The following is a 9271-nucleotide window of genomic DNA, read 5'->3' as shown; positions in this document are numbered from 1 at the left end:
CTGGAAAATATTGTCTTCAGTGTAACTTCCTTGATAGTTTTTCCTTATCAGCTGCAGGCCTGCAGTGACCTAAGGATTTTTGGCCTTTTTTTATGACTTCTTGTCCATGTAAATGAGGAGTTAAGAGGTGTTGGCAGCAAAGGATTTATTCTAGCTCAAATTCTAAATTCCCCATCATTGCATCTGCCTCCACACATTTTCTCAAAATTATTGCTTTGCCATGAATGAATCCAAAGTGTATGAATGTGTGTTGGGCTTCCAGTGACAGGCATAGACGTTTAACAATTCTGTAACTGATTAAAAAGAAAACAATGAAATTGTTTATTTATCCATATTTATCCTGGGCTGGAAAACTGTGCCTTAGCAAAAATAAAAACCAGTAAGCCATTTTTATGGCTTTTCATATTAAATATACTGCTTAAATATCAATCTGCCAGGCAACTGGAAAATGACAACAGCAGCACTATTTACTGAACAAAAACTGAAAATGGAATTTGCCATAGTTGAAAAAAAACGGCATCAAAATAAAGCCATGTATCACTGATGGAAGGACAAGATCCTGGAATGAGCTTCAGTCATCACTTAAAGTAGACCCACCCACATCCAGAGGAGTTAGGTAGGGTAGTTACATTTGGTCAGGATACTAATTGATCAGAATCCATTGAAGCAAATGTATTCCAGCTGTGGTTTCCAGCTGTCTTGATTCATGTTCTGCCTTTTCCATGCTGTACTTAACCACTCATTCAGTTCACCTGCTACGCCTGATTGCTTACCAGGCAATCACCTGGTCCCTGCTCTACATATACACCTCTCAGGCTCTGGCTCCTTGCCAGATTATTGACAGCCATGAGCCAGTAGAGATCCAGCATTTCCTTTCAAACCTTCAGTGTTTCTTTGAGCCTTTTCTGTCCATGGCTTGACCCCCCTGCCAAGCCCTTCATGGATCCCAACTATTCTGGATTTCTGGACTCTGACCCAAGCTTTGCCTCACGACCACTGAGTATTGCCTGTCCCTCACGTTAAGTTTGCTCTCTCTGCCTTCCTGTGTATGACCTCTGCCTGATTATCGTCTTAGTCCCTGGGTGTTGCCTCTTGGATCTCCTCGTGGAGAGTTTCATTGGTTCCACAGCAGCCTGTTCTACCTGCTCCACCTGTCCATTGCACTACAAGTCGTTTAAGCTGAACATTTCTAAGTTACCCCTCCTTTATCAGTGCATCACCAGTCTTCTCCCGTCCTTTCTCAGTGCTGTGTTGGACGACCACATCCTGAGCAGCAACCAGAATCTGAAAATTTAATTAAACCTGTTTTTTCCTTCTCTAACTCATGTGTGTGGTTGAATTTCTGGGACCCCACCGAGTGTACTTACATCCAGCCAAACCTTCCAACCTTCAGCAAGACATAAATTGGCTCAGCTAAAGTAATGAAATGGCAGCAATGGTTATCAGGTTTGCAGTGTGGCTTTATCTACCAATATCATGTTGTAGCTCTTTTAATACTCTTGTGGCTGAATGGGAGGAAATCCCTTTTTATCAAAAGACAAGGTTTTCCTTAATTGGATTGTCTCCATGAGGCAAATTTATTTTCAGAATGTCAAATTATGCAATTACATGGTCAGTGGAATACAGCTGTATCAACATGAACTGAAGAGCTGCTCCAGAAATTGCAAGGAAAGAACATTGAGGGAAAATTTGTAGATATGGGGAAGTGTTGGTTTTCTAAACGAAGATTAGTAGTAAACAGAAAACAAAGTCATGCTTTGGAATGACGTCATACAATCTTGATCTCAGTCCTAAAGAAAATTTGTGGTCAGACCTGAAAAGGTGTGCGTGTGCAAGTAGACATACAAACCTGACCCAGTTCTGTCAGGAGGAAAAGGTTCCCTCAAACTATTGCAAGAATCTTGTGGAGGAAAAACCTAAACATTTGATCCAAGTTATATGGTTTCAAATCTGAATTTGAGAAGAAATAAGATGCTCTTAACATTCCTCTTTCTTTCTTTTGGCTGCTCCTGTAATCAGTCAGAAACATCCTAACAGAGGTTATAGCAGCTTCAGTCTTCAGTGACATCACTGAAGACTGAAGTTTTCTCTTTTGCAGAACTGCCAAGTTGGATTATCCACAAAACTCAAACCTTAACATAATGACTGACATGTCAGTCATAATGTTTGCATTCCTGCAATAGTATGTGCAAAGAAATATTTTCTTCAAATCTGAAAAGGATTGTTAAAACCTAGTGTGGTGTTTGCTCTAATATGTAATCAGTTTTTCCAACTTCCTACAGATACCCCAGTGCTGTGCTGCAGCGATTTAACCAGGACGACGTGTTTCCAAAGAGATACAATGAGAGAGGAGAAACCTCTGTAATCCAACCAGATGAAAAACAACATGCAGGGGAGGATGACCATGATTAAATTTGTTAGTCTTAGACAGAGTCTTTACATTTTGCAAGTAACCCAATTTTGCCCATGTCTGCTGGGGCCAGTGAAAACATTGTTCTCTGCTCTGCCTGCCGTACAGCAGCCTCCATAAATCATCCTTGCTGTTTCATCTGGCGACAGTACAGCAGGGCAAAATATCATCTGACTCTGACCTCTGTGTCCTACATGCTATGGTTTCCATCAGAGAGAAACTCTCCCTTTCTCTCTTTCTCCACACAGGCTATTATAGGAAATAGATGTAAGGGTTTGTCACGGTGCGTATTATAATCGCTACTGTTTCACTGCTGGGCCTAAATGAGAAGTAATGTTCTGCCAGTAAAACCAAACAGGAAATTAAACTTTCATTTCAATCAAAGACACTTTTTAAAAAATCTACTGATTAAATTTCAGCTTTGCCTTGGTCTTCATGCTGTGTTACCTCTAGAATTACACCACACAAGGCAGCAATATGTTGGAGTAGCTTTGATAGTGATTTATTCTTTTGGAAGACTTTTATTCTTGCTTCCCAGCTTTTTGTCTAAACGGAAGAAGAGAATTGAAGAGAAGTGGAAAAAGCAAAAGATTAGAGGAGCTTGTGACCAACAGATGGTTTAATTTCACTGTCTGCAGTAACATCAACCTGTTAGCTATTATCTTTGTACATATATTTGTGTTTTACAGTCAATAGCTGTGGTTCCATTACAAATGTGTGCAAAACTTTGTCAATTTGTCACTAATGTTGAAGAAACAATTTTTCAGTTCTGCTGTTGTCTTTAAATAAGAAGTGCTACACAAGTGAATATGTTTGTTCATGTAATAAAGAAGATGGTGTGGCTATCATCCTCCTACCACTTCCTAAAATATTTAACAGAACAGGTCATGTACTAATTGCTGCAGAGCATCAGCATAAATATCTTAATCACTGTCTTGGCTGTCAAAATGAAATGGCAGCAGGAAATGACTAAAATGCAAATGCATATGGATTTTTCAGCTCCAAGGAGAGATTAGAGTAGTACCACAGATGGTAAACAGGCAGCAGCAATGTTAGTATTGACTTTACTTAAAGCACAAGATGGTGAGAAGAACATTTTCTCCTTGACTCCAAAACACAAATCATTTCAGAGCAAATTATATTACCGTGTAAAGTTACATCTTCAAAGCTTTATAGCTTCCAAAAAGTTCAAATTCTACAAAAGTTGCATTAAGTCAAGCTAATATGGAATCAGAGAACATCTTACCCTTTACTAAGGAGGAAAAGAAGTATTCATTGCTTGGTGCTTTAAAGACTCCCTTTCAGATGAATGTAAGGTTTGCATTTCATGTGGAAAGCAGTGTGCCACAGTCTGAGGGAAGAGTGGAGAACTACAGAGTTCATTTTGCTTAAAGTCTGTCATCTGTTTGGAAGTTCACCGTCAACACCACTAGCTACAGGAAGCTTTAGAGTATTTTCTTCTGCTGACAACCCTTATAGAGACTGATTTCATTTACCACCAGGACTTAGTGCTGACCCAAACTGCCAAAGCCAAAGCTACCAAAGGCTGGTTCAGTGGCCATGGTTGGTTCTGTGACTAGCCAACAAATTGCCCTTATCATGGAGTATTGTCAAGAGTGAAGTAAGTAACATAGAAATAAATATCCTGACATTTATGTTAAAAATATCTAGTTGTTTTATTTATCTTATCTAATATTGTAATTTTCTAAGACACTGTAAGCCAAAATCATCAAATTAAAAGGCATGACATATTTCACTCCATGTATAATGAATCTACATGGTATATGAGTCCCACCTTCTGAAATGAGGGACAAAGATAAAATTGTTTAAGATGTGCCTATATGTGATTTTATTGTTTTTACCTTTCTCAGTTCTCAGTAATTATGTAATTTGAAATTTATGATTTCCTTTGTTGCAGGGATAGCTTTACAGTTTTCTAATGTCATAAGAAAACATTCTCATGCGGTCTGCATTACTACCTTAGTTTGAGCTGTAGCAGCTTTATTGGGACACATTTCCCTCAGCTGACTGTGACCTTGATGCTCTGTTTACAGGATGAATCTTCTCAGCTCTGTATTCAACAATGCCCACAGGGGCGACATAAAGGGGCAGAGAAACATGAAGATGCCTGAACACAGTGACAACAATACCATGAGATGTAAACTGTAAAAGGACCAGCAGCTAAAATCAATACAAATGGTATTTTCTGAGCAGCAGCTTTCACAGTGTTAAGATGAGGTAAAGAATTGGAAGTTAAGGTATATTGCCTCAGCCAGGTGTTGGCATTCTTTAGAGTAAAGGTGAAACCTTACATGTATTTTATTTGTTATTAGGTAGAAAATAAGTTGATGTAATTATGATTATGATCATCATGTTAACCATTGACTATGACTGACTATATGTGTAGGAATGTTCATTTAAGTGCTCACTAAAAGTCAACAAACACCAACAGATTTATACTATCTGGAAATCATTAAGATGAGACTTTGGGGGCTCAAACTATTACTTTCTTCTCTGGTATTGAGATCATGTACCCCAAAGACAGGATTGGTGAAAAGTGGCAGTCCTGGTCAGTTCAATCCCCTTTGGAAAACAAGTTTAATTTTGTGCAGAGAAACTGTTTATGCCTTGGCCCAGCATGGAGAGATACATGTTAAAAGGCTCAAAGGTAATGTGTTTTGCAGAAAAAAACAATCCTCAGAAGACATGGCTGTAAGCCTTCTCTAGATCCATAAAATCCAGGTGGACAGGATAAGTGTATTCCCATGACCACTCAGCAATTCTGCAAATTAAAAGATAAGCTTGACTTTTCCCTAGCCACGATGAAAGCCCTACTGCTCCTCCTGAGTCTGGGGCTTGGCAGTAGGTCAGAGCTTTTATTGCAATGCCCTAGGGTAAGCTTTAGCCAGGGCAACAGAGCAATGTGACCCTGTTAAGGTTGGAACAGACTCCTTTTCTGTTTGATAAAATCTGGGCCGACCACCCGGATCTCCTCCTCCAGAGGTGCTGTCCTAGTCCTCCTTAAGACAATAAAAATTTGGGTAAACCACTACCCTGCTATGTCCAGTTCCTTCAAAATATAAAACCAAAGCTCTACCCTTCAGACCTGGCTTCAGAAGACTAGCCTTGTCATTGGTCTCCATTATCTAATCAAAGTTTGCTTCTTCTTGCCTCTTCATTGAGATCACTCCAAGTCTGACTCTTCCCCCAAATGCAAATTCAAATTCAAAATTGTAATGATGCCTACCTCTACTCTATGTCAAAGTCAGTGTGAAAGAAGTCCAAATAGAATATGGCTGGAACATATGGTAAAGGGACTGAGGACTTCAAAGTGCTTAACACTACAAAGAGTCATTCATCCACCGATCCACATATGTACATTCTGAGAGTGGTAAGCTTCGTTCAGTCTGTGTCACCTGACAGGATAGTCAGACTTTCAATCCAAACACACAACTCAGACTCAGAAAACAGTTTTACACAATTAATTATGAGAAATATTCTCTACTAGTGAAGTCAATGCAAAGCTGGATGGGGTCCAAAATCTACTGTCCAAAAACAGTAGAAGCAATCCGAGACAGGCCAGGGTCAAACCAGGAATCAGATAAGCAAAGGAGGACCAAACAAGGCAGACCACTAGATTATCAATATGCTGAGATATTCACATCAGTTGAAACAAAATAGCAACTGCTACAGGGAAAATGGAACTTAAGTAGGAAGAAAAACAATAGGATACAGGTGACAGTAATTCAGGTGCAGCAGTAGACTTGTCACCACCAGGTCCTCAGACCACCACCAGAATGCAAAGCAGGTGAACTGTCCTGCCAAAAGACACAACGGTGAAGTGATTTACGGAGCAGGGGTTCAAACCGGCACTCCATTAACTACCTGACAAGCCCCCATGGGCAAACCCCAACAAACCAAATCAAGAAATTTGTGTGCATTTTTACAGCTGCTGTGCACCATGCTCCCACACTAAATACTGCATGAATGAAATATGAAGCTGAAGATTATGATTCCTGGTTACGGTCTCCAAAAGAATAGAGGCATCTTGGTATCCATGGTCTCTGATGCAGCTTCTTGGTAAGTTCTTTGGGATAAACCTCTTACTTTCTGCATTATATGTTTTAATATCCCTGTGGTTATTAAGACATTAATTCAGAGTGGACACCTACAGTAAAATAATTAATACAGTAAAAATACTCTAGAGATTAAAAAACATATAAAAAGCCTTTGTCCCTGTTCCTGTGATTTTTATCAATTGTGTTTTTGAGCAACAGCTGTCAGGCTGATCTGGTGATCAGCTGTTGCATCCACTGCTGCTATGGATGATCCTGTAATCATGAAGGTGTGGGTTCCTGATCATCAGTAGAAATATTTCTCAAAGGTGCAGGCAAACAGAGCAGGTAAGAAGTGTCCATTTCTATGTGAAAATTCAAGAGGAGTATGGCTAAGCAATGTACTGTTTGCATGTTAGATTATACCTAAATTAGGAGATAGTGATAGCAGACCAGCAGTCTGGAATGGTAAAAGAAGCAAGAAATGTGAAGCCACTACCAACCTGTCCAGAAAAAAATCTGTTTTATTTTATCATTTGCTGTGAAAAGCTAATTATCAACCCAGTCTCTTTCAGCAAGAGAAAGAAAAAAATGCGTATTAACTACCGTAATTGTTCACATTATGAACTTTTTCATGTCCTCAGATTCTTCTTAGACCTGAGCAAAACAGCAACATGGCCTACTTCAAACAAACCAAAACAATCCACACCATTTTTGATGAATAGTTCAGAGTAAGTCCAGAAATTGTCCAATGGTGAATAAATGATTCACGATCTGAAGGCACTGTGGTTGTTGAAGAGCATCACTTAAAATATGAAGCTGTTGCAAAGAACTTGTGTGACATTTTTCTCTCCCTTTGAAATGGGATTTGTCTGCATTTCCCAGCTGTCTTGAAGCAGCACAATTGTGTAAAAACTTCAGTAAAACTAATTGTGGATTTGACCCACTCAGAGTCCAGAAACATCAGGATTGGACCTGAAAGATTCAGCCAACACTTGGCCTAACTCTTTGACTTGAGATGTAATTTGTCTCCAAAACTTTTAGACATATTTTATTTGAAACAAATATTCTTTAGAGTCTGTAAACATACTGTGAGCAATTATTTAACCCCTTAACTGACAGGCAGAACAGTCTGTCATGTTCATTGGATAGACACATTGTGGACAACATGACTAAATATAAACATTTTTAAGTAGTCTTTGGTAGCTTCTGCATGATTATTAATTTTTAACCCTTTTTTTAATTTTTGCGGAATTTGGATTGAAATTTAAAGAGTCAGTAGCCTATTATGTATTTTCCAGGCCATTTGCAGCCATGCCATGACAATATGATCAAGTAACTATGCTATGTTCAGTTGTTATAAAAATATTTGTTAGGTTTAAATTACCTGAACACAGACACAAAGAAGAGACAAGAGTCAGAACTTAAGTTTTACCTGCAGGGAGAACACAGTTGAAACCCAGTTACAGATTTCGGCCTATATGCTCTGAAGCTTCAACTGAGTCTTATCCTGATTTATTAGAATTGGGAACACCCTAGTTACAGACAGTGGGCAGCCCTGAAGGAGGAGCAACAAAACACAGCTGCACACTCACATGAACACAACTCATTCATACAATCTTCAAAAGCATATTTCAAAAGATAAAAGTTTGCAGTTTCTCTAGGCCATCACCGCTGAAACGTCTTGTTCATGGTACCCTCCTCTTCACTCCTCAGCAGACTGCTTCTCAGTTTCCTGCAGACATCTCTCACAAAACAGACATAGATTCTAATAGTCCTCAAATATAATGATTAGTATTTATATAGGTTATTATTTTAATTCTATCTATATATATATATATATTAAATATGACTTAAAATAAATTTGACTGAGTAATTTAAGAGCTTGAAATTGTCTCTTTAAAAACTCAGAGTGGGGAAGGCAGCCATGAGAGAGTGGAAGATTTCTCAAACATGCATAAAAAAATGGATGCAACACTTCAGGTGAATTTTGATGAAATAAAATTAGAACATTACGCGAAGTTCACAAATGTCAATTTTCCATAATACAACCCTTTACAGTAAATATTTGAAAATGTAGGAAATGATATGACACTAAAATCTTTGACTACCTTCCCAAAGTTTTACCTTTTTGCTTCACTAGGTCTTTTGTCAATGAACTGCATTACTGAACTGCATTGATGAACTTCAACATCCTATTGAAGTTCATCAAGCAGATCTTAAAATCGGTTGGATGCAAACAGGCACGCTGTTGGACCACTGCAGCGTACGAAGCAGTGGAGTGTGGTCAGCCATAAATGATATAAGCTGGCAACAGTTGCTCAGCTGAAATGCAACATAATTTTACCTGACACCGGCTGTAATTTTTACAAATGAGGCATCAGCCAATGCAGACTCTGGACCTGAAAAACAGCAGGCTAACCCATAAATTACAATCAAGCAGTCTGCCAATCAATCAGCGTTCCAGCTTACCTAGCATTGACACCATCACCATGAGAGGGTAACAGCTGGCTGCCACAGTGGAGTCTTGAGGGAGCCAAGCTTTTAAACGTCGAATTAGAAAATTAGTTCTAGCGGGACGACGGCAGAGTGGGCCTTGTTTTTCCTTTTCAGGAATAATACGAACACAACTGGGATTCTAGGAAAAGATTGGAAATAACTTCCCATGTTATCTTCCGCGCAGGTAATCTCTCGACAACAGTCACTTTTAATGTCGAGAGGGTTTATATTTATTTTTGTCAGATGGTGATAACAAAGTTCTGGGTCAGGTCCGTTAAAAATGTATTTTTTCCATCTTTACATTTCT

The sequence above is a fragment of the Gambusia affinis genome, linkage group LG24, assembly GCF_019740435.1.
Source record: "Gambusia affinis linkage group LG24, SWU_Gaff_1.0, whole genome shotgun sequence".
NCBI lineage: Eukaryota > Metazoa > Chordata > Actinopteri > Cyprinodontiformes > Poeciliidae > Gambusia > Gambusia affinis.
This window is presented reverse-complemented; position numbering follows the sequence as displayed.